Here is a 27,289-nt window from a genome sequence, read left to right as displayed (position 1 = left end):
AAGGGGGATAATTATTGTCACTTCCCCCCCCCCCGTCTTAAGTCTTACGTAGTTAAAGTTTAAAGTAAAGTATAAAAGACAAATGTACGTTTCCTTAAAGGGATGGATTCCTTCCAGCTACCACCATTCATACCCATATACACCTCTACTAAAGCAACATTGAGATAACTAAATACAGAGTGGCGCCAAACAGTTTGTTTCGCTACTCGAGAGTATCAGATGAGTTACTTCCCTTTCACAAGACCACGGAAGATACCTTCAAACCCGGGACCATCGAAAGGACAGTCCAGAGCATATGCCACATGAATAGGCAGCTACACACACACATTTTACTTCGTAATGTCACTGTCTTCTGACGGCCAGCCTCTTTTCAAGGGCACTGGTCTCTATAGTTGGATTATTAGTACTCCCCCGAATTTCCTACTGCCATCCTGTGGTGACAGTGGTCAGGCGGTCATCATGGGGACAGATTCTCATTTTTATTGTTTCCGATTTCCCAGATTTGTAATGCGAACTTTGTATGTGCTGCCTAGAATCACGTGACACCCCAATGCCACGGCTAGGGTCTTCGTCTCTAATTCTGCAGTCCAAGATTCGCAAGCATTCAGGAATATCAGCATCAACAAGCAGAGCATCAGAGTTTTGTGCTGACAAACTCCAGCAAATTCAGAAAGACATGTCCGAGGTGTTTTAATCGCTTTTTTCTAGAGGACCTTCTTGGACTCTATATAATATAAAGAGAGAGTGTCAGAGTCAAAACGGTTCAGTACTTCAGTACGGTTCAGTACAGCAAGACAGTCCGGTACAGTAAATCTACAGTGAAGTCGGTCAGGTACAGTGAAGTCGGTCAGGTACAGTGAAGTCGGTCAGGTACAGTGAAGTCGGTCAGGTACAGTGAAGTCGGTCAGGTACAGTGAAGTCGGTCAGGTACAGTGAAGTCGGTCAGGTACAGTGTAGTCTACAGTGAAGTCGGTCAGGTACAGTGAAGTCTACAGTGAAGTCGGTCAGGTACAGTGAAGTCGGTCAGGTACAGTGAAGTCGGTCAGGTACAGTGAAGTCGGTCAGGTACAGTGAAGTCGGTCAGGTACAGTGTAGTCTACAGTGAAGTCGGTCAGGTACAGTGTAGTCTACAGTGAAGTCGGTCAGGTACAGTGTAGTCTACAGTGAAGTCGGTCAGGTACAGTGAAGTCTACAGTGAAGTCGGTCAGGTACAGTGAAGTATACAGTGAAGTCGGTCAGGTACAGTGAAGTATACAGTGAAGTCGGTCAGGTACAGTGTAGTCTACAGTGAAGTCGGTCAGGTACAGTGAAGTCTATAGTGAAGTCGGTCAGGTACAGTGAAGTCTACAGTGAAGTCGGTCAGGTACAGTGAAGTCGGTCAGGTACAGTGAAGTCTACAGTGAAGTCGGTCAGGTACAGTGAAGTCTACAGTGAAGTCGGTCAGGTACAGTGAAGTCTACAGTGAAGTCTACAGTGAAGTCTACAGTGAAGTCTACAGTGAAGTCGGTCAGGTACAGTGAAGTCGGTCAGGTACAGTGAAGTCTACAGTGAAGTCTACAGTGAAGTCTACAGTGAAGTCTACAGTGAAGTCTACAGTGAAGTCGGTCAGGTACAGTGAAGTCGGTCAGGTACAGTGAAGTCGGTCAGGTACAGTGAAGTCTACAGTGAAGTCTACAGTGAAGTCTACAGTGAAGTCTACAGTGAAGTCTACAGTGAAGTCGGTCAGGTACAGTGAAGTCGGTCAGGTACAGTGAAGTCTACAGTGAAGTCTACAGTGAAGTCTACAGTGAAGTCTACAGTGAAGTCGGTCAGGTACAGTGAAGTCGGTCAGGTACAGTGAAGTCTACAGTGAAGTCTACAGTGAAGTCGGTCAGGTACAGTGAAGTCTACAGTGAAGTCTACAGTGAAGTCGGTCAGGTACAGTGAAGTCTACAGTGAAGTCTACAGTGAAGTCGGTCAGGTACAGTGAAGTCTACAGTGAAGTCGGTCAGGTACAGTGAAGTCTACAGTGAAGTCGGTCAGGTACAGTGAAGTCTACAGTGAAGTCGGTCAGGTACAGTGAAGTCTACAGTGAAGTCTACAGTGAAGTCTACAGTGAAGTCTACAGTGAAGTCGGTCAGGTACAGTGAAGTCGGTCAGGTACAGTGAAGTCTACAGTGAAGTCTACAGTGAAGTCTACAGTGAAGTCTACAGTGAAGTCTACAGTGAAGTCGGTCAGGTACAGTGAAGTCGGTCAGGTACAGTGAAGTCGGTCAGGTACAGTGAAGTCTACAGTGAAGTCTACAGTGAAGTCTACAGTGAAGTCTACAGTGAAGTCTACAGTGAAGTCGGTCAGGTACAGTGAAGTCGGTCAGGTACAGTGAAGTCTACAGTGAAGTCTACAGTGAAGTCTACAGTGAAGTCTACAGTGAAGTCTACAGTGAAGTCGGTCAGGTACAGTGAAGTCGGTCAGGTACAGTGAAGTCTACAGTGAAGTCGGTCAGGTACAGTGAAGTCTACAGTGAAGTCGGTCAGGTACAGTGAAGTCTACAGTGAAGTCTACAGTGAAGTCTACAGTGAAGTCGGTCAGGTACAGTGAAGTCTACAGTGAAGTCGGTCAGGTACAGTGAAGTCTACAGTGAAGTCGGTCAGGTACAGTGAAGTCTACAGTGAGGTCGGTCAGGTACAGTGAAGTCTACAGTGAAGTCGGTCAGGTACAGTGAAGTCTACAGTGAAGTCGGTCAGGTACAGTGAAGTCTACAGTGAAGTCGGTCAGGTACAGTGAAGTCTACAGTGAAGTCTACAGTGAAGTCGGTCAGGTACAGTGAAGTCTACAGTGAAGTCGGTCAGGTACAGTGAAGTCTACAGTGAAGTCGGTCAGGTACAGTGAAGTCTACAGTGAAGTCGGTCAGGTACAGTGTAGTCTACAGTGAAGTCGGTCAGGTACAGTGAAGTCTACAGTGAAGTCGGTCAGGTACAGTGAAGTCTACAGTGAAGTCGGTCAGGTACAGTGAAGTCTACAGTGAAGTCGGTCAGGTACAGTGAAGTCTACAGTGAAGTCGGTCAGGTACAGTGAAGTCTACAGTGAAGTCTACAGTGAAGTCGGTCAGGTACAGTGAAGTCTACAGTGAAGTCGGTCAGGTACAGTGAAGTCTACAGTGATGTCTACAGTGAAGTCTACAGTGAAGTCGGTCAGGTACAGTGAAGTCTACAGTGAAGTCTACAGTGAAGTCGGTCAGGTACAGTGAAGTCTACAGTGAAGTCGGTCAGGTACAGTGAAGTCTACAGTGAAGTCGGTCAGGTACAGTGTAGTTCAGGACGAGACAGTGAGCCCCGTAAAGGTCAGTGTAGCAGTACGATTATTTTTTTAGTAAAGCAGTTATAGTCAGACATTTTTGTGTTGTAGTTGTGCAGTATTGGCTGTTTCGTAGACTCATTACAGAATCACGCTCTATGAAACAAGAGTTGTCAAGTTAGTTATGTCTTATCCTTCTAGTTTTGTAGAGAGCCAGACAGAGAGTCGTAGCAAAACTACAATAAAGGAATTTGTCTTCCAGATAAACTCGTGGGTCAGTCTTACTGTTAAAATTTTAAATCATCTTTGCAATATTGCAGAGTTTCACGATAAACTAAACAATGTCAAGGACACTGAATTGAATTAACAACGACGCTAACATAATGAAAGAAGAAATTGAGCTACAAGAGCTTAACAAATTTGATTCAGTGTTAGTGTACACCAGATGCACTGACAGTGACAGTCCGATGGTGATTCACCGCATTTTAAATTATTTATTAAAATACTATTTGTTATTATTATGGTCTTTCAACGGCATTGGTCGACAGGAGGTTTCCGTTTCTTCGTAACCCATTTTTTTTTTGGGTGACCCGTGGGAGTGGGAGGGGATAGTTTTAAATTAGGAGGAGAGGAAGTAAAAGGGAAGTGATGGTTGGGGCGTTAGGGATTTAGAAGTCGCCCGAAAGGCGCTCTTCTACTGCAAAGTAATGATCTTAAAGTGCACCCCACACACAAACCATGAGTGGGAACTTCAATGTCACTCGGTAGTCTTCCCCTCTCTCCCCGCTTTTAGTTGTAGTCCCGCTCTCTTGCGTGTAAAACTACATTGAGACCCCCAGCTTAGGATTATGACAGAGAATCATAGAAGATGTCTTGGCGCGAAATAGGTCAATGGACCAGCGGCCCCTGGAACTTGCACTTTAAAGGAGGACGTCTTTGTGCCTGCGGAAGAGAGCGTGATATCCCAGTAACCTGTGTGTCTATGTGTGTCTATGTGTGTCTATGTGTGTGTTTCTATGTCTTTAGAAGTGTCTATATGTGTGCTTCTATGTGTGTGTGTAACATATAGTTACTTATAAGTTAATTTGAGTGATTAGCTGCTGAGTGTTGGCTCACATTATCTCTTGTTTTGAATTAACTCTATCGTCTCGTCACGTTCTTTACGTTTCTGTACCTAGCCTAAAACAAAAGTTACAACAGGAGTAGGGCAGGGGTTAAATTATAAACAAAGTACATAAAATTTACATTTTCTTAGACAAAAAAATATTGCTATATAAAGTGTATTGCTAATATAATAATGTTTGATCTAAAATATAAAAGCCACAAGGATATTATCATGAACAAAAACATTTACAACAATGACACTTTTTACAACAACAGCAGCATTAACAACTATTGCAACAACTATTTAACAACAATAACGTTAAGAACAACACCATTTAGTAGAATAACCTTTACAACAATAACAGCATCCTTTACAACAACTACAACAACAGCAGCTACATTTACAACAGCAGCAACAACAGCTACATTTACAACAGCAGCAACAACAGCTACATTTACAACAACAGCTACATTTACAAAAACAGCTACATTTACAACAACAGCTACATTTACAACAACAGCTACATTTACAACAACAGCTACATTTACAACAACAGCTACATTTACAACAACAGCTACATTTACAACAACAGCTACATTTACAACAACAGCTACATTTACAACAACGGCTACATTTACAACAGCTACATTTATAACAACAGCTACATTTACAACAGCTACATTTACAACAACAGCTACATTTACAACAACAGCTACATTTACAACAACAGCTACATTTACAACTACAGATACATTTACAACTACAGATACATTTACAACTACAGATACATTTACAACAACAGCTACATTTACAACAACAGCTACATCTACAACAACAGCTACATTTACAACAACAGCTACATTTACAACAACAGCTACATTTACAACAACAGCTACATTTACAACTACATCTACATTTACAACAACAGCTACATTTACAACTGCATCTACATTTACAACAACAGCTACATTTACAACTGCATCTACATTTACAACAACAGCTACATTTACAACTGCATCTACATTTACAACAACAGCTACATTTACAACTACATCTACATTTACAACAACAGCTACATTTACAACTACATCTACATTTACAACAACAGCTACATTTACAACTGCATCTACATTTACAACAACAGCTACATTTACAACAACAGCTACATTTACAACAACAGCTACATTTACAACTACATCTACATTTACAACTACATCTACATTTACAACAACAGCTACATTTACAACTACATCTACATTTACAACAACAGCTACATTTACAACTACATCTACATTTACAACAACATCTACATTTACAACTACATCTACATTTACAACAACAGCTACATTTACAACAACAGCTACATTTACAACAACAGCTACATCTACAACAACAGCTACATTTACAACAACAGCTACATTTACAACAACAACTACATTTACAACAACAGCTACATTTACAACAACAGCTACATTTGCAACAATAACAACATCCTTTACAACATCTACAACAAGAGCAGTAACATGAACAATTATATGAGCGCCAACAACGACACTAAGGTTTTGTTCAAATAAATATTCTTACCGTTGTCCATTTGTATATGGTCTTCATGTTTTTGTCCCTTCATTCAACAAGCTGGCACTCTCGTATTGGATGGTGGAGAAACTTGGAAGTTAAACAAACAAGGTTCTTGACATTCTAAGGATTCATCCAGAAATGTAATATTTGATCTTTGGAGAAAAAGTCACTAGCTAATTAAACGGGTGAGAATTCGTGTTTGACAGCTACAATGTTTCAAAAGTATTTATCATCTTAAAATAAAAAAAATTTGTTCCGAATGCCGTAAGAAAAAAAAAAGATTTTTGACACATGACGTCACACGGCTACAGCTTCAATTACCGCATTTTACTCTCTAGTCAACCTTGCTATTATAAGACAGTCTCTCATAAGCGTCAGGGCCGGTCTTAGGCCACTGCAACCTATGCGACCGCAGTGGGCCCCGCACTTTCATAGGCCCCGCGCGATGCGAATTCTATGTGTAAATTATTAAATTAAACCATTTTAACTTATTATTAAATGGTTCCTGGAATTCTCCTGAAAGTATAAAATATAAGAAAAAGTCATGAAAATGTCCATAAATTAATAAAATCTTCTGAAAACTGATGCAAATCTTAAAACAGACAAAATTGTCATTTTTTGTGTCATTCAATATGGAAAAAAGCCAATACTACTCGCGCTTTAAAAAAAAGACATTGTAAGCTTTCATTTCATAAAAATGTAAAAATAAGCTGAATTTTAACCAAACAAGAATTCAAATATTTAATTTACTTCAATAGTTATTAGCATACAAATATACATCTATCTCGACCTCTTATTTTAAAAAAGCGATATTTTGAGAGTCGATAGTAAATCTAAAAGGCAGATCTGAATGTTTATCGGCTTTTTGTTGGAAAACTACTATCTACTGTAGAAGGCTCGTAAAGTTAATTAGACCGTGATTTTGTACTTAGTAAAGTATGAATAAAATGCAAAGACGAATTTATTTTGTAATAAAAATCGTAATTTTCACTTATTATCCTTATCACAACCCAAATTAGGCCCCGCGCAATCCGTTTCGCATAGGGCCCCGCAACCTGTAGGACCGGCCCTGATAAGCGTTGCCAAGTTAGAATTACGTTGAAATACACTTTTGTAGGTATTGTCCCACTTTCAGATAGGATGCTTATTGACTTTCACTGTTGTCTGTATACATGTTCTTATTGTTACATACCATTGTCACTATATTTTTAACTACCCATCGTGTGTGTTTAACGAAATGATTTGAATACATCGCTTGGACTAAATGCTCGCGTGGACTTGAGGGGTAATTGTGTCATTAATGTGTTTTATTAGAATGTTAAATCTCCAGTTGACCTCAATACTAAATCAAGGGAGAAAACCTGGAGGTCCTATCCCTAATGATGGGTGAAGCAAGCACTAAAGACAAGACTTGGAAACTAGAAATAAATAACAAGTACTGTCATCTTCATCGGGGGACCTGGCAACAAGTCTAGGGTCGCCCTGACATCATGTGTTTTTTTTGTTTCTTTAAAAAAGTTTTCCAGGGGAATCTATAAATCAGACCAGAAAATCAAGTTGTCGGACTTGCGTCTATAATTACAGATTGATAAGAATTGAAGTTTAGAGGGGCGGCGTCTAGTCTGAAGCAGATGTCGCAGACTTTTTTTTTAAATGACGTAATTTGGCCGATTTTATATATCATTGTGCAATCTGCACTTTACCCTAGGGGTCCGTAAAAGGGCTAAGTGATGTATGTCCGACATGTTTCTATTGGACATGGTGCCCCTTGAATCAACACTTATTCATCAGAGTAGTAAAAAAAAACACCAAACTTCATTACGTCAGACTCTATACCGTTTTCAAATAAAAATAAATTTTAAATTCTGTTTTTACTCAGATCATAAAGAACGCAGGGAGAATATTCCAACAGCACAAACAACTTTGAAACAACAGCCTAAAAAAAAAGAGTTTGGCTTTATGAACTACACAGTAAGACGGGGAAATAGCTATAAATTAACTTGTAGTAGTTGGAGCTTTTGTCACAAGAATGGGCATCTATTGTTTGTTTTTTAATTTTATAAGGTTCAATTTCTTAAAATGCAAGATTTCACTTGTAATTGTACTCTTTTCAGTGTATTTAATTTATTTTAATGAAACATAATCTATCTATCTATCTATCTGTGCATATATATATCTATATATATCTATATATCTATCTATATATATATATATATATATATATATATATATATATATATATATAAATTATAGCCTGGGGCAAAGATCATATGTACAATTGTATCACTGCGTTCCGTTCCATCGAGCGTCTTTAACATTAGTTCTTATTAGTTCTCACCTGTATTATTATGTTCAGCTATAAGTGAAGATTTAACAAGCACAAAGGCTGAGTTCTAATATTCTTTCCCACGCTACAGCCGCTTGGGGAGAGTAGATATATCTCACTTATAGAACCGGAGAGGTTGGGAGGGGTGTCAGCCTGTCTGAGATGATGGGGGGGGGGGAGCTGGGGGAAAGGGTGTTGCTGTGTGCTGCCGCGGTCCGGTGTGAGTGCCCTGTGCGGTCAGCTTCTCCGGGTGTGAGGGGCAAGCGTATGACTAAGACGTTGGCTCTGGTCCAGACGGCGAGGTCAGCGTGTCACGTGCCCCAGTTGCTACACTGGCCGTCCTAAAGTCAGCTCTCGACATGACATTTCACTTTCTTAAGTCTGTAGTTGATTTACTGAATTCAACATAGATCTAGATCTTTGCTTATACAACGTTGGACGGCAGTACAGACATCTAGTAACCGGCAATTAAACTGGAAATATATTCGAATGGGAAGATACATTATAGACATATAGTAACCGGCAATTAAACTGGAAATATATTCGAATGGGAAGATACATTATAGACATCTAGTAACCGGCAATTTAACTGGAAATATATTCGAATGGGAAGATACATTGTAGACATCTAGTAACCGGCAAGTAAACTGGAAATATCTTCGAATGGGAAGATACATTATAGACATATAGTAACCGGCAATTAAACTGGAAATATATTAGAATGGTAAGATACATTATAGACATCTAGTAACCGGCAATTAAACTGGAAATATATTAGAATGGTAAGATACATTATAGACATCTAGTAACCGGCAATTTAACTGGAAATATATTCGAATGGGAAGATACATTGTAGACATCTAGTAACCGGCAAGTAAACTGGAAATATCTTCGAATGGGAAGATACATTATAGACATATAGTAACCGGCAAGTAAACTGGAAATATCTTCGAATGGGAAGATACATTATAGACATATAGTAACCGGCAAGTAAACTGGAAATATATTCGAATGGGAAGATACATTGTAGACATCTAGTAACCGGCAAGTAAACTGGAAATATCTTCGAATGGGAAGATACATTATAGACATATAGTAACCGGCAATTAAACTGGAAATATATTAGAATGGTAAGATACATTATAGACATCTAGTAACCGGCAATTTAACTGGAAATATATTCGAATGGGAAGATACATTGTAGACATCTAGTAACCGGCAATTAAACTGGAAATATATTAGAATGGTAAGATACATTATAGACATCTAGTAACCGGCAATTTAACTGGAAATATATTCGAATGGGAAGATACATTGTAGACATCTAGTAACCGGCAAGTAAACTGGAAATATCTTCGAATGGGAAGATACATTATAGACATATAGTAACCGGCAAGTAAACTGGAAATATATTCGAATGGGAAGATACATTGTAGACATCTAGTAACCGGCAAGTAAACTGGAAATATCTTCGAATGGGAAGATACATTATAGACATATAGTAACCGGCAATTTAACTGGAAATATATTAGAATGGTAAGATACATTATAGACATCTAGTAACCGGCAATGAAACTGGAAATATATTAGAATGGGAAGATACATTGTAGACATCTAGTATTCTAGAACTAGACTGGGAATATATCTGGGCACTTAAAGCCTACTTTCTACTTCTGTTTGCATCTATATATCCTATACTCTTAAGCGAGAAGTTCTTGTATGTATGTATGTATGTATTGTATATGTATATTTATATATATATATATATATATATATAATATATATATATATATATATACATTTTATTTCAAAAACGGTTCAAACGATTTTCTTTAAAATTTCAACGTATATGTATAAAAATGAGAAAACAATTCTCAACTCATTGGCCACAAAGGGGACAACTCGAGGTCGACCGTTATATCGATTTGAAAATGTTTCATTGTCAGATAATTTTAGCAAAATTCTTTTATGAATGAACATTTGTCTATCACGTCTAAGAAAAAAAAAACTTGACACGCTTACGTCACCGGCTTATTGCAGTGCACTAAAACAGTTCTCCACAAACATGAACAAGTTTTAGTGAATCAATAGACCTAATGAAACATTTACTCACCATCTTATTGTAGGTCCTATTAGACTTGTCAACAAAGTAAAAGTCACTTACACGGCTCTCCGCAATTTAAGTGTAAACAATTTATTTGGTAAATAAATAGATGTTATTTATAGATATTCTTTTCAAAGCAAATGACTAAATATTGATAGTTTAGAAAGCTTAGAATAATAAACTATGCAGGTTAATATTTTTTTTTTTGCTGGTAAATTATTAGAATGTGTTCAATCTTCAAAGTCTACTGTTCCATACCCAAACCAAGGAAATGGTCATGGCACAGCTTCTCTACGCCTTACTTGTTCACACTGACCTGATCTCCAGCTCGCGGTTCCCGAATAAGCGAACGTTGCCGCCTCTTTTAGTTTAACTATAACCTCGGAAAAACCAAAGTCATGTTCCGGAATTCACCCAATAAAATCAACTCAGCCCCAAAGATCATCGTGAATGGATATACATGGTAGACACCTTCACACATCTGGAAAGCAGAGAATCAAATTACGCATTGCTTTTAAGGGAGGTTGATAAGCGTCTGATCAGGGCCAGTAATACATTTGGACGCCTCCAAGCAAGAGTGTGGCGAAATAAATCGTTCCGCCAGCCTACAAAATCAGTGTCTACCAAGCAGTGGTTTTCTTTACCTCTCTATGTGGATCTGATACATGGGTACTTGACAGAAAGCAACTAAGACTTCTTGAACACTTTCACCAAAGATGTTTTCACACCATCATGGACATATGGTGGCAAGACCGCACGACAAACAGCGTTGTTCTAGCGAACGCTGGTATGAACTTATTATAGTCCGACAGTCACGCTGGGCAGGGCACGTATCCCGTGTGGGGCTCTGATATCTTCCAAAGTCTTTTTAGTGAACTTAAGGCTGATCAGCATAACAGGGGTGCTCGAAGGGAAACGCTTCTTGACAATACTTCGGATTAGTAACCTTTATCAGATCCCTCATTTTCGTCATTTAAAAAGTTTCGGGTAAATATTTTTCCCTAACGAATGACTCCTCCGAGCGAGGCTCGGTCACCAGGTACTTGTTATTGTTTGAGTAGGAATGCTGAGATGGACGAGTGTAGTCAAACTGAATGTCCATTTGTTTGGACAAATAAAATTATCTTGTCTTATCTTAGACATGAAATAAATAGGCCTTAGACCGTTATTCTATGCAATATTTAAGACATTTAGTACTGGTCATTACACTTGTGGCATTCTGTAACCGCTGAGGTGTATATATAACATTACAGTAATTGTATGTCTCCGAAATCAAAAGTGTCAAAGACACGGATTAAAAAGGGAATGAAAGAAGCGAAGAATGATAGAGAATAAGTGTCAAGACATTGAACAGGGACTGAACAGGAATGACAGTGAAAAGGCTTAACAACTAGTAAAGGACCTCACTACCTCAAAGCATGGAAGAACCAACACAATACAAGACAAAAACAATAGATGCTTAACTGAGGAAAAAGATGTGATAAGAAGATGGACGGAATACTGTTCAGAGTTGTAGAACTTTGAAATCTCAAGAGTTACTAAATGTCCCGGCAGTATCCAACATTGACGAATATCCTATTCTTCGCTCAGAAGTAGCTTTAGCAGTGACTTCCCCTAAAAAGGGAAAATCAGCCGGAGTTGACAACATTCCATGTGAACTTCTACAGGCTGGAGAAGAAGCCATGATAAACGCATTTTTTAAGATTTGCAACAAGATCTGGCAGTCAAGCTCTGGACCCAATCACTTATTATCACCCTTCCAAAGAAAGTCAATTTACAACTCTGTCAAAACTACCGCACCATCAGCTTCATAAGTCATCCCAGCAAAGTCCAGTTAAAAATTATACTAAGCCCGCTAAAACCGATAGCAGACAAAATTATATCAGAAGTCAGATGTCTGAAATAGCTTAGGGCTTTATCAAGTATAAATCCAGTCCTATTGATGTACATACATTGCCAGGACCTAATATTTGTAGTAGAGTTATTACTTACAGACTCTTTGCAAATACATGTATATCGACAGTCAGCTTTGCATTAATTCATATTTGGGAGACGGCATTTAAAAGTTTGATTTTTAAATATTAATAAAGTTCCCCTTTCAGACCTTGCGCTCCATTAATTTCATAAAACTTTTACTGTGACCGACGGTTAACGAGAGTGTCATGTGGCTACAACTGCCTTTACTTTTCCTCAACTAATGTCAGGTACCCATTAGAGCTGGGCGGACTTAGGGGTGCTCTAAAGATCCCGAAATTAAAATACCAGGATTCGAACCCGGGACCCATCGGTTCGGAAGTCAAGCACTTTATCACCCAGCTAGGGACTCCAAATATAGCTAAACGACAACATATTTAGAACAAAAAACACACATTCAATGTCAAAAATATTTCAGCTGTCGGAAAGCAGTCCAATGTTACTCACTCGAGGAGTATAGATTATAGCAACGTCTGAATGTCCGAGGCTGATCATGGGTGTAAAAAAGTGACCGTTATATAGATTGGTGTCACGGTGTGACTGACCGCACTTGCCTAGACAGTGATCTAAATAGGATTTGCAAATTATAATGACGATATTATTGCTTGATGGCATAACGTGAATAGAGCTAGGTCAAGGACGTTGAAGCGCGCACAGTGGGATATCTCATTAGGTCCTAGGTCATTGTATGATAAGTCAGGACAAAGTCAAGTCCTTTAAAGTAGCTTGGATTTACTATCTTAATGGAAAGAATTGATGGCAGATAAGTAGATACCAATTTAGAAGTTCGACTTGAGAAGTTGTACACACACACACACACATACAATGTCTTGAGGAGCACGGATGTAACTGAAACGCACATTGAGTTACATATGTATTTAGACTTATGGTACATGGTACAGATTGTTTGAGTTACATGTATATTTAGACTTATGGTACATGGTACAGATTCTTTGAGTTACATATGTATTTAGACTTATGGTACATGGTACAGATTCTTTGAGTTACATGTATATTTAGACTTATGGTACATGGTACAGATTCTTTGAGTTACATGTATATTTAGACTTATGGTACATGGTACAGATTCTTTGAGTTACATGTGTATTTAGACTTATGGTACATGGTACAGATTCTTTGAGTTACATGTATATTTAGACTTATGGTACATGGTACAGATTCTTTGAGTTACATATGTATTTAGACTTATGGTACATGGTACAGATTCTTTGAGTTACATGTATATTTAGACTTATGGTACATGGTACAGATTCTTTGAGTTACATGTATATTTAGACTTATGGTACATGGTACAGATTCTTTGAGTTACATATGTATTTAGACTTATGGTACATGGTACAGATTCTTTGAGTTACATGTATATTTAGACTTATGGTACATGGTACAGATTCTTTGAGTTACATGTATATTTAGACTTATGGTACATGGTACAGATTCTTTGAGTTACATATGTATTTAGACTTATGGTACATGGTACAGATTCTTTGAGTTACATATGTATTTAGACTTATGGTACATGGTACAGATTCTTTGAGTTACATGTATATTTAGACTTATGGTACATGGTACAGATTCTTTGAGTTACATGTATATTTAGACTTATGGTACATGGTACAGATTCTTTGAGTTACATGTGTATTTAGACTTATGGTACATGGTACAGATTCTTTGAGTTACATGTATATTTAGACTTATGGTACATGGTACAGATTCTTTGAGTTACATATGTATTTAGACTTATGGTACATGGTACAGATTCTTTGAGTTACATGTATATTTAGACTTATGGTACATGGTACAGATTCTTTGAGTTACATGTATATTTAGACTTATGGTACATGGTACAGATTCTTTGAGTTACATATGTATTTAGACTTATGGTACATGGTACAGATTCTTTGAGTTACATGTATATTTAGACTTATGGTACATGGTACAGATTCTTTGAGTTACATATGTATTTAGACTTATGGTACATGGTACAGATTCTTTGAGTTACATGTATATTTAGACTTATGGTACATGGTACAGATTCTTTGAGTTACATATGTATTTAGACTTATGGTACATGGTACAGATTCTTTGAGTTACATGTATATTTAGACTTATGGTACATGGTACAGATTCTTTGAGTTACATATGTATTTAGACTTATGGTACATGGTACAGATTCTTTGAGTTACAAGTATATTTAGACTTATGCTACATGGTACAGATTCTTTGAGTTACATGTATATTTAGACTTATGGTACATGGTACAGATTCTTTGAGTTACATGTGTATTTAGACTTATGGTACATGGTACAGATTCTTTGAGTTACATGTATATTTAGACTTATGGTACATGGTACAGATTCTTTGAGTTACATATGTATTTAGACTTATGGTACATGGTACAGATTCTTTGAGTTACATGTATATTTAGACTTATGGTACATGGTACAGATTCTTTGAGTTACATGTATATTTAGACTTATGGTACATGGTACAGATTCTTTGAGTTACATATGTATTTAGACTTATGGTACATGGTACAGATTCTTTGAGTTACAAGTATATTTAGACTTATGGTACATGGTACAGATTCTTTGAGTTACATGTATATTTAGACTTATGGTACATGGTACAGATTCTTTGAGTTACATGTGTATTTAGACTTATGGTACATGGTACAGATTCTTTGAGTTACATATGTATTTAGACTTATGGTACATGGTACAGATTGAGAAAAGAATTACTAGCTCGTTGGCCAAACGGGGAAAACTTTAGTTTGACCGTTATAATTTTTCAAACTAAAAATAAATAAATGAAAATTTGGCTTCAGACTATGCTAGGTCTAGAACCAAGTCGGCTTAGTCAGCCGTATTACCGTATTATGCGATAACAAATCAATTTTATTGAATTTAATAAGCGTTGCTTATATTTGTACGTAAATCTAATATCGATTACATCTAGATTCTAGATCTAGAGGTAGTGGGAATGTTGCATTATTGGCAGACTCACACCGACAATTTCGTTTCACTATTGTTTAGTCCATTTCAAAATTTAAATTTCATAATTTCACTATAACCACCCAAAATCAGAAGTCATGAATACATTTGTATAGGGACAAAGTGCGATACAATTATTTTGTTGGGCGATTGAACGATATTGAACACAGCGCTTGTCTTCTGAACAGAGAGTTCCCAGTTCAAATCTCGGTGAAGGAATGGAGCTTGGTGGCTGAGTGGTATAGCGCTTGTCTTCTGAACAGATAGTTCCCAGTTCAAATCTCGGTGAAGGAATGGAGCTTGGTGGCTGAGTGGTAAAGCGCTTGGTTTCTGAACAGATAGTTCCCAGTTCAAATCTCGGTGAAGGAATGGAGCTTGGTGGCTGAGTGGTATAGCGCTTGTCTTCTGAACAGATAGTTCCCAGTTCAAATCTCGGTGAAGGAATGGAGCTTGGTGGCTGAGTGGTAAAGCGCTTGGTTTCTGAACAGATAGTTCCCAGTTCAAATCTCGGTGAAGGAATGGAGCTTGGTGGCTGAGTGGTATAGCGCTTGTCTTCTGAACAGATAGTTCCCAGTTCAAATCTCGGTGAGGGAATGGAGCTTGGTGGCTGAGTGGTAAAGCGCTTGTCTTCTGAACAGAGAGTTCCCAAGTTCAAATCTCGGTGAAGGAATGGAGCTTGGTGGCTGAGTGGTAAAGCTCTTGGTTTCTGAACAGAGAGTTCCCAAGTTCAAATCTCGGTGAAGACTGGGATTAGAAATTCCGGAATGTTTAGGAGTACTTTACTTTTCCTTTAGTGGATATAGGGGGACTAACAAATAGCTAGTTTGTGTGCCCAGTGCAAATAATAACGAAAGTAAGTTTTTCTGTGTTCATTTTAGTAAAAGAGAATTGAATCTAGAAGCATTTATGGGCGGTGCCGTGTACCACACACAGGGATATAATTGTGCGTGTATAATAATAGGCTAGGCCATATCGCAAGGTCAACACAGCTCATAGAGACCTTCCTTCAGGGAACCAGTACCAGGAAAAGAATAAGAAGCAGAGAAAGCGATGGGAAGACAACATAAAAGAATAAACAGGCCTGCCATTGAAAGAGGTTCTATCCAAGGCAAAAGACAGAGCGGAATGAAGAAAGAGGGTCAACAAATCTTATCTGGCGCCCCAACGGTTCAACAGACTAAGGGATAGGTGAAGCTGAAGGAGATAATAATAGATTAACACAATTATAAAAAAAAATATACTAAGCTTAATGCTTAGTTAATGCTTAAAATTTAGTTGGCAACGAAGATCTTACTAGCACAGTGTCCCGGACAAAGTTAAGTTCCGAATTCAATCTGACATCTGGTCTTTATTGTTAACATTGTGTTCAAACCAATTTTCCTTTTTTTCTCTTTTAATTATTTTATTGCTTCAAGATTGCCTTTTGAAAGTAAACAAATCTGAAGAATGCACACACACATACATACACTGACACACACACACACACACAGAGAGAGAGAGAGAGAGAGAGAGAGAGAGGAGAGAGAGAGAGAGAGAGAGAGTGGCGTAGCAAGGATTTGGGGACCCGAGGGGCTTGGCATCTTTAGGAGCCCCTGCATTTTGACATTCGACATCATGACATGAGATAATAAATCAAATATATAAGTCTAACGTGTGGAATACATGCAACATGGTCACTAATTACACAACAACAAGATAACATGGCATTAGCGTAATATTTAAGGTAAACAAAAATTCGGACGCTCATTTGGAAACCCCCCCCCCCCCAAGTTGGGGTACGGGGTAATTTTGAAATTTGAACCCCCCTCCCCTTTTCAGCTAGACCAGATACAGAGAGAATGGTTACCATAGTTGACTTAAATGGAAGAATGTCATTACCAAATATCCCTAAGAGCCTAAGAGATCTGACAAATATGAAGATCATTGAAATGTTTCGTTTCTTTGTTACAAATATCCCTAAGAGCCTAAGAGATCTGGCAAATATGAAGATCATTGAAATGTTTTGTTTCTTTGTTACAAATATCCCTAAGAGCCTAAGAGATCTGACAAATATGAAGATCATTGAAATGTTTTGTTTCTTTGTTACAAATATCCCTAAGAGCCTAAGAGATCTGACAAATATGAAGATCATTGAAATGTTTCGTTTCTTTGTTACAAATATCCCTAAGAGCCTAAGAGATCTGACAAATATGAAGATCATTGAAATGTTTCGTTTCTTTGTTACAAATATCCCTAAGAGCCTAAGAGATCTGACAAATATGAAGATCATTGAAATGTTTTGTTTCTTTGTTATGTGTGTGTGTCTACTTTTGATTGTCTCAGAATCTACACATTCTACGCCTGTCATCATCATTTGTTTGGACACGTGACCTTTATTTCCACGACTCTAGATGCCAACTTAGGCATTTTGTGCCTACTATTTCAAAACATTAGTTGTCTAGTATGGATTTGTTTTTTGTGTGTGAAGTTTTTCATGATAAGGGCATACTTGCGTGCTTGTGTGTGTGTGTGTGTGATTTGTGTGTATGTGTTACACTTAGATTGCGTGTGTGTGGAGATGTGTGCGATTGTTATTTTTAAATTTATCACCAGAGAGATGAGAACATATGGTCCTTTTTCTTGACCTCGCGCTATTTGCCGCGCGTCATCAAAAGGGGAATAATCAATAAATAGGTCAAAACCATAATTGGGTCAAATATCTGATTGAACAGAGCCGCCCGAAGTACCAAAAATAGCAGCAGCAGTAACAAATACCAAGGATCTGAAGGGAACGGCTTGAAAGCACTGTTCCTGTGAAGTAGAGGCTAGTAAAAAATCTTTAGTTTTGTTCGATGTTTGAGATCGCGTTATATTAAAAAACTAAACAATTTGGTCTGCAATTTAATTCTATTGGTTTACGAAGCTAGGAGATATCAAGTATTGATTTGCTTTTAAAACTGCAGAGATCTAGATAAATATTTGTACAGACAATGGCCATTATCTTTATAACCAAATCGTTTTAGTTTGAAAAGAAATAAAAATCATTGTTTTAGTGTGTTTGTTTGTGTGTGTAAATTCTTGACTATTATCGGGAGAGACAGAGAGAAAGAGAGAGAGAGAGAGAGAGAGAGAGAGGATGTGGAGTGGGAGAGGAAGAGATATAGGAAAAGAGAGGCTGATAGAGAAGGAGATAGACAGAAAGAAAGAAAGTAAAGGAGAGAGAGAGAGAGAGAGAGAGACATCGAAAGGGAGAGAAAGAAAGAGATAGACTACGTGAACAATATATTATTTTTTGTATATATATTCTCGACTATTACTGACTTCGTAATACTTGTAATAAGTGAATGCTGTTTAGTTTGTATTCTAACCATGTTCAAAGATCTTACGTCTGCTGTTCTAGACTCACATTTGCTGTTCTAGACTCACATTGGCTGTTCTAGACTCACGTCTGCTGTTCTAGACACACATTTGCTGTTCTAGACTCACATTGGCTGTTCTAGACTCCCATTTGCTGTTCTAGACTCCCATTTGCTGTTCTAGACACACATTTGCTGTTCTAGACTCACATTTGCTGTTCTAGACTCACATTTACTGTTCTAGACTCACATTTACTGTTCTAGACACATTTGCTGCTCTAGACTCATCACTGGTGTTTTGGACACAGTTAAAATGTTGAAATATGACTTAGTAATTGAAATATTTTAGCAATGTTAATAATACAGACAAGCACAATCTTAGACTTGTCTACGTGGTGTTTCTTACACAATCTTATTAGTGCTGCGAACGTGCGCCTGGTCATTGACATTTTAATATTATCACTGTTTTAACGTATATCGCGTAATGTTCGCTTACAGTTGTCTCTTTGGGCAGTACGTGACCAATTATTGTCCAGCGTTGATGTGCTTGGTAATCCGAGTCACTTCCTATTACTTATTCATTTGTTTGTCTTTTTGCCGTCTAGCTTCACTCCAGGTCTGCCCTCACGCCTGGTCTGCCCTCACTCCTGGTCTACCCCTGACTACTAGTGTAGCCTTGACACAGAAATCTCAAGAATTACTTACTGTAAAACACTGAGATTACATCAATGTGGAGCGAGATGAAATGACATTGTCCTATAAATTCGTTCTACGGAAAGGAAATTCTAGACATCTATCTTAACAAGATCGGAAATATTTGTGTACTGACTAGACGGCTGGATCGGAGCCCAGGAGATGTTTACTTCTAGATATTAAGGTTATTCTATGTCCTCTTTCTCGGACGACTTCAACTTTATGAACTTTTTTTCCTTAAACTGTTTTTAAGAAACAATCTACGCTACATCTAATTGTATGACACTAGATTGTCATTCTAATAGATAACAACAACATATTGAACAAGTTTAAGATATTATTTTGCTTGATATGTTTCAGAATTAAAGTTCCTCCAGGCACGAACTTCCCGTAAGACGGCGGAGAAGGGGAAGGGCATAGTTCGAATCCTGGACCATCGAGACAACGTGCCAGACGATTTAGCAGTCAAACGTGAATGGTGAGCTGTACTAACATTAATAAAGGCTCAGATCACTAATTAGCCTCTACTTAAAAATAATTGTTTGGAAAAAATTTTACATGGTTCGGATGTTCCTTCAGGGTTGAAGATAATTTACTTCCTAGTCCAAACTTCCCGCAGAACGGGAGCGGGCAGGGTTTGAACCCGGGACCATCGATAAATCGAACGACAGTCCAGCGCGCAAACCGTATGACCAGGCAGCCAATTACTGGTATTGCCCTGCGGGAGGTTTGGACTAGGAAGTAATTAACTTCAACTCTGAAGGCACATCCGAAACATGTAAAACATTTTAAAAACAATTGTGGAATCTAGTGAAAGAAGCTTCTCGCGCCTCAAACTAATGAAGAAATACTTAAGGTCAATAATTCGTAGATAGATTGAAACATTTGGTAATTCTTGCTATTGAGCGTGATCTATATAGGAAATAATTCTGTACGTAGTAAAGAATAAACAAAATGCATAGACGAATATATTTTCTAATATAAATTCTTAATTTTCACTTATCCGTATCCCTACCCAAACTGGGTCCCGCGAAATCCGTTTCGCATTGGGGCCCACAATGGTTAAGTCCGGCCCTGCTATTTAGTGACGGGTGAATATAGGGTAGATTACTTTTTCTCTTTCCATGACTTCTTGGTCACAATGGTTAAGTCCGGCACTGCTATTTAGTGACGGGTGAATGCTACTTGTTCTCCCCCCCCTCTTTTTCTTTCTTTTTTTCGCCTCTAAAATTACGTGGGGTAACTCTAGTCCGTCTTTCCATTACTCGGCGTCCAAACTCTTGAGCCATGAAGATAATTATATATATATATATTTCTAATATTAACTCTTAATTTTCCCTTATTATCCATATCCCTACACAAACTGGGTCCCGCGAAATCCGTTTCACATTGGGCCCCACAATGGTTAAGTCCGGCCCTGCTATTTAGTGACGGGTAAATACTACTTGTTTCCCTCCCCCCCCTCTTTTTTTTCCCTCTTAAATTACGTAGGATAACTCTAAGCCACTTTTCCATTTCTGTTCTTTTAATTATAGCCAGAGCATGATGAAAACTTACAGCCTGTTCAGTGGGTGGAATTTGCCCTCCCTGGTGGGCCAAGCAGTCTGCAACAGTGTTGCCAGTCACACCTATGTGACTCGGTACCCACTGCATTATTACAGGGGTGCCATAGCTCTGCTTTATGTTCTGTGAAGCCTTGAAGACAGTGTCGTTATTGGGAGGCCATGGTCCGGGGCTTTGCAAAGCCTGTAGTACAGGTTCTGAGTCAGTGACCACAACAATCTGTGTTGCCCTCAAATGTCCCTCGCCGAGTTTAGAATCCATGACTTTTAAGGCTTCACGTACAGCTATATTACAATTTGATCATTTTATGATGTTGACATAAACTGTTAAGCAAATATTATACATAAACATAGTTTCATCACCAAACTTGAAACTCTACTGAAATTTTTAAAGTAGTTGTTGCATCAAGTTTATATAAGAATACAAACCAGAGGTATGAAAAATCAACAACAGCAATTGCATACATTCTTGTGTCGCTGAAAAATTGTAACAATATTTAACTTATGTATATCTGTATGGTTGTAGTTGCGATCTGTGCAGAGAGTCATGCCTTTAAAACATGTAATGCCGTACAATTTGTAGTGATCATTGAGACTACACATCACTGACAACGCTTTTCAAATCGTGGATAAATGCTAAAGGCAGAGAATGATTATGCCAGACCGCGACTATCCTGGAAGAGACTAATAGGAAGAGATAATCTAGATCGGCACTTAAAAAAGGAAAAGAGCGATAATTTATTTTTTATCATGAGGTGTCAAAATTCAAAATGAATCAAAAATTTGTTTGCGTCCCTTTGTTTCACAAGTAGTATAAAGCGTAACAAAACTCGGGAGCTTTTTCATAAAGTAAAGCCACGATTGCATCCCTTGGAGGATTTAGGCCAAGCAAGGGGGAAAAGATGATTTACACAGCCTTTCTATACACTTGGCCAATTAATAAAAAAAAGGGGGGGGGGGGCGGGGGGGGGCTGACATTACTCATTAAAAATATAATAATAATAATAATAATAATAATAATAATAATAATATGCAGAAACCGAGCAAAAATTACACACCTTAATCAAAACGGTAAAATGCTTAAGTGACGATATCTGTATCTCTTTTGGCCTGGATAAGTGTGGCATCATAAGCATTAAAAAGGGCAAGGCAATGAATGCAAACATTGAATTTGAAGGCATCGAGGAATTGAACTCCGCCTCTATTTATAAATATCTTGGAATAAACCAGAATGCCAAGATAAACCATAAGAAATTAAAAGAGGACTTTCTTGGCAAATATAGGCAAAGAGTTAATAAAATCCTCAACACCAAACTGTCTGGCAGTAATCTCATCACTGCAATAAACAGCTGGGCCGTCCCTGTGCTCCTTTACACTTTCGGTGTGATCAAATGGACTGACACCGACCTACATGACATTGACAGACTCACTAGAAAATTACTAACCAAGTTTCGATGCCTACACCCCAAGTCCTCCACCATAAGGTTATACCTGCCCAGGAAGGATGGGGGTCGTGGATTGCAGAACATCTTCAAATTGTGTAAGATGCAAGTTTTAAAAATACGATCAAAACTGCTCGCCTCCAGCAACAAATTAGTTTCCTTCCTACGGAAATACGACTCCGATGCAACCCCTCTGAACCTACACAATGCTGATGTCAATGTCGGTTTGGACGACGTAGGGCATGAGATTCGCAAATGGGAAGAAAAAACACTCCACGGAAAATTTCCGGCTTCATTACCTAGGGACAACATCGACAAGGCTGCGTCCTTAACATGGCTCAAAGCAGGTCATCTCTACCCTGAAACTGAAGGCTTTGTTACAGCAATACAGGACAGAGTAATCAGGACAAAAAATTACGAGAAGCATATCCTGAAACTCAATATTGTCGACAAATGCCGAAAATGTGGAAATGTGGGCGAGTCGATTGAACACATTATGGCAGGATGTCCAGCCCTATCAGAATCAGCCTACCTAGGTCGCAATAACCAAGTTGCAAAGTTAATACACCAACACTTGGCTTTGACGTACAAATTGATCGGTAAGGACACTCCCCCTTATTATAAATACTCTCCGCAAGAGGTTCTCGAGTCTACTGATCATCTGCTGTACTGGGATAGGCCTATTCTGACCGACAAAACGGTAGATTTCAATAGCCCGGATCTGCTGTTCATCGATAAAAAAGAAAAAAACCGCTACCATTATCGATATCGCCGTACCACTGTCACATAATTTAAGAAAAACTGAGATAGAAAAACAAAGAAAATATGGGAACCTAGGCTTGGAGATTAAGCGTCTATGGAAATTGTCCAAAATAACAATATACCCCATTGTTATATCAACCGAGGGGATAATAACAACTGACCTCACAGACACCTTCAAGGCCCTTAACATTCCTAGGAACATCTTCGTTGCCTGTCAGAGGGCGGTACTGCTACAGACCTGCCACATCACCAGAAAATTCCTCAGTGGAAACTGTTAAAGGGACTACGATGAATTTTGTTTCTCTTTAGCGAAACTCGACCCTGGCAGCGCCAGAGAATGACTACTCGTTCATTTCTAACATAATAATAATAATAATAATAATAATAATAATAATAATAATAATAATAAGCTTGAACCATTGTCCACAGGTGGTCGATTTAGATTTTCTTTTCGCCGTCTGCGTCTGTCCTTGGAAGCGGTTTTTCTTTTGGTCTCAGATGTGTGTCCCGCGGCTTTTGAGAGTTATAAATCTAAAGTGGCTATATATAGTTTATTAGTCTTCTTACTTCCGGTCCATTCTTTGAGTGGAAGTGAAGATGCTGAAACGTAGAATCATTCTCAAGAACTTTCTGGTCAGACTTTTGTAGTCAGCGTTAACCTCGGCACACATCACGGCTCCGTGCTCTTTCATCTTGTGGTGGCTACATCATCATACCCTCCCACTGACTCGTATTGAACAATTATGTGAATATTTAGGTCAGGACTGAACCAGGACTAATGAACATAACATTAGAGCCATCTAATGTGTCACAAGTTTCTGTCACACAGGCAAGCATGTTTTTGTAGAATGACATCACTCGCCGGGAAGCGTGTATATCTCCACATTAAAAAAAAATATATATCTTAATAAAGGATGTGAATTGATGATTGAATAGATAATTGACAATGTCAATAGATTATAAAAAATAAGAATAGATGATTGACAATGTGAATAGATGATAGACCTTGTGAATAGACAATTGACCTTGTGAAAAGATGATAGACCTTGTGAATAGATGAAAGACCTTGTGAATAGATGATGACTATGTTAATTTATGATAGACCTTGTGCATAGATGATAGACCCTGTGAATAGATGATAGACCTTGTGCATAGATGATAGACCTTGAGAAAATATGATAGACCTTGAGAATAGATGATAGACCTTGTCAATAGAAGGTAGAACTTATCAATAGATGATAGACCTTGTGAATAGATGATAGACCTTGTCAATAGATGATAGACAATGTCAATAGATGATAGATCTTGTGAATAGATGAAAGACAATGTGTATAGATGATAGACTAAGTGAATAGATGAAAGACCTCGTGAATAAAGAATGTACATTAAAGAGGAATTATAAAAGTTATGTATCATTGACGTTACTGTACATCGTAGATGTGACATCATGGCGTACATGATAACCGCAATGTCTGACGTCTGCTGGTTTCTTGAACATATTAGCTAAGACACTTTCCCTAGACACCTCACAATGAATGAAGTAACACTTTAGACCTTCAAAACCAAGAAGTCTCTTCACTGACCTACATGAGTGTTCGGATCAGTGAGAAAGTAGGGCATTAGTAGGGCACGTGCGTGTGGATTTGTTTTTCTTTCTTTTCAGACTCCTAGTTCCATACCTCCCTTTCTGCCTCTCTCCCTCTCTCTCTCTCTCTTTCTCTCTCACTCTCATACACACACACTCTTCTACACATTGTGTGTGTGTGTTTCTCTCTCATTTCCTCATTTGTTTTAACTCTCTGGCATTTGAATAATAGCTAGATTAAAAAAAAAAAGAAAAGCTATCTGGTCACCATAGCTGCAACTCCAATCCCAGAATGAGTAATGTTAGTACAAAATATTAACATTGATCAGATATAAACTTTTCGAATGTAAATCATGAGTGAGTCTGGAGTGAATGTACATTTTGGTTTTCTATAATTATAATGTTTTGTTTGATGTAAAGCACAAATTGTAAAAGACATTTCCTTATGGATAATAAAGATTATTATTATTATTATTATTAAAACTCGAGTCTTCCTAATGAATTGCAGACTTCTCCAAGATTTACTGTGTCCAGACTTCTCCAAGATTTACTGTGTCCAGACTTCAAGATTTACAGTGTCCAGACTTCAAGATTTACAGTGTCCAGACTTCTCCAAGATTTACCGTGTCCAGACTCCAAGATTTACTGTGTCCAGACTTCTCCAAGATTTACTGTGTCCAGACTTCTCCAAGATTTACTGTGTCCAGACTTCTCCAAGATTTACTGTGTCCAGACTTCTCCAAGATTTACTGTGTCCAGACTTCTCCAAGATTTACTGTATCCAGACTTCTCCAAGATTTACTGTGTCCAGACTTCTCCAAGATTTACTGTGTCCAGACTTCATCAAGTACGTCATTTAAAGGAGATCTTGATAGATGGGGTTAAGAAGAAAACATATTCTTCTTTGAAGAGTATTTCTTTTCTCATAGTTTATATCAACTCGCACTGTTGTCTGTCCGTCTGTCTGAACACGTTATTTCTCCCACATATATTCTCGGATCAAGTTGAAACTTTGCACAATTATTAATTGGCATAAATATGACGTGAATCAATAATAAAAAAGGGAACCAATTCAGAACGATAGTTCTAGAATTGCTGGTTATTCATTGTCATATTTAATAGCAACAAAGGAAACTAATCGTTAGTTATTCAAAGATGCAGCTACATATGCAGGGTTTTGTCCATTAAATAATTGAACACGTTGTTTTTCCCATTCTCGGATCAAGTTGAAACTTTTCAAAAAATGATTTATTGTACCTAACAAAACAGGAATCAGTAAAAAAAAACAAAACAATTAGTCAATTTATTATTGGTAATTAATTATTTTGTTTGTTATTAAAAAAAAAGGAAATCGTTTCTACATTATTGATTGCGGAGTTCTTTCTCTTAGATAAGCTTTGTTTCTTAAAATAGAATTATTAAATATTTTGCTTGTTTTTTTCTTGTCAAATTCCAAATAAATACGGGGGGGGGGGGGTCAAAAGTTTCCGACATAGCTATGAAATAACTTTTTGTTAATTATTGAAAATTCTCTACATTATCTTTATTACTAAGATTATATCAGCACTGTCTGTCTGTCTGTCTGTCTGTCTAGTAAAAGGTTTATGCACGTTATTTCTCCCACACCCAATTTCAGATCAAGCTGAAATTTTGCACAATTAATTTTTTTACCTGACAACACAAGAATCAATAAAAAAAAACAACAACAATCTATTTTATAAAGTAGAATGTGAGGTGTATGTATATATGTATGTATGTATGTATGTATGTATGTATGTATGTATGTATGTTACTTATAGACATCAAAACCGCTTGACCAATCTTGATATCGCTCTTTTCGTTTTTAATAGATAAGAATGTGTCGACTTCGGGTAAACCCATTTTCGCAAAACTAATTTTATTTTCTTAGCGAAAGAGAAATAACGTGAAAGGATCATTAGCTACGTTTAACATACATCTAAATCTAATCCACTAGATTATCCAAAAGCATTTTTTACATAAATTAGTTCCTGATATCTGTGACTACAGATTTCATGGCGAACATTATTTCATTAGACATTACCAAATGGTTACACATTAACACATCTCTCTACTGAGTCTATTCCTAGGCCTAGGTCTAAAACTCTTATTGAACTCTAAGATGATAAAACTTCTTTTCGCAAAGATAGTTTTATGCTTTAACACATAAACATATTAATTATTGTCCATTCATTTCATATTTTAATCAAATTAACATTCAAATTTGTTTTTCTAAAGCATTTTTAATATATTCGTTCGCTGTTCGCTAAAGCTGCGTAGCCGTGTTGAGATAGGCCTATATTCATTCATGAAAAAAAGTTCACGCATGCGCAGCACAGAATGAACTCAATAGTCTATTAAAGCCAATTTTTAACTCTAGATTAATGTAGATTTAGATCTATGTCTACCTCAAGATCTACTTTATACTTTATACACATGAACATACAAAATTTAGTCTATTCATCTCAAATTTTAATCAAATATATGTAGGCCTACAAGCAAATGTTTTAATTTGAAAAA

General features: G+C 37.7%; 1 long non-coding RNA gene across 1 annotated transcript; it reads left to right on the top strand.

Moving 5' to 3' along the window:
- The first annotated feature begins 3,885 nt into the window (after positions 1-3,885).
- Positions 3,886-25,309, top strand: LOC106074951 (uncharacterized). Its single transcript, XR_008776303.1, has 3 exons — positions 3,886-4,241; positions 19,761-19,878; positions 25,260-25,309. It is a non-coding gene; the product is annotated as an uncharacterized LOC106074951 (long non-coding RNA).
- Positions 25,310-27,289: the final 1,980 nt, after the last annotated feature.

The sequence above is a fragment of the Biomphalaria glabrata genome, chromosome 1, assembly GCF_947242115.1.
Source record: "Biomphalaria glabrata chromosome 1, xgBioGlab47.1, whole genome shotgun sequence".
Classification (NCBI taxonomy): Eukaryota; Metazoa; Mollusca; class Gastropoda; family Planorbidae; genus Biomphalaria; species Biomphalaria glabrata.
The sequence above is the reverse complement of the archived record's forward strand: the minus strand, read 5'-3'. Positions and strand labels throughout refer to the sequence as shown.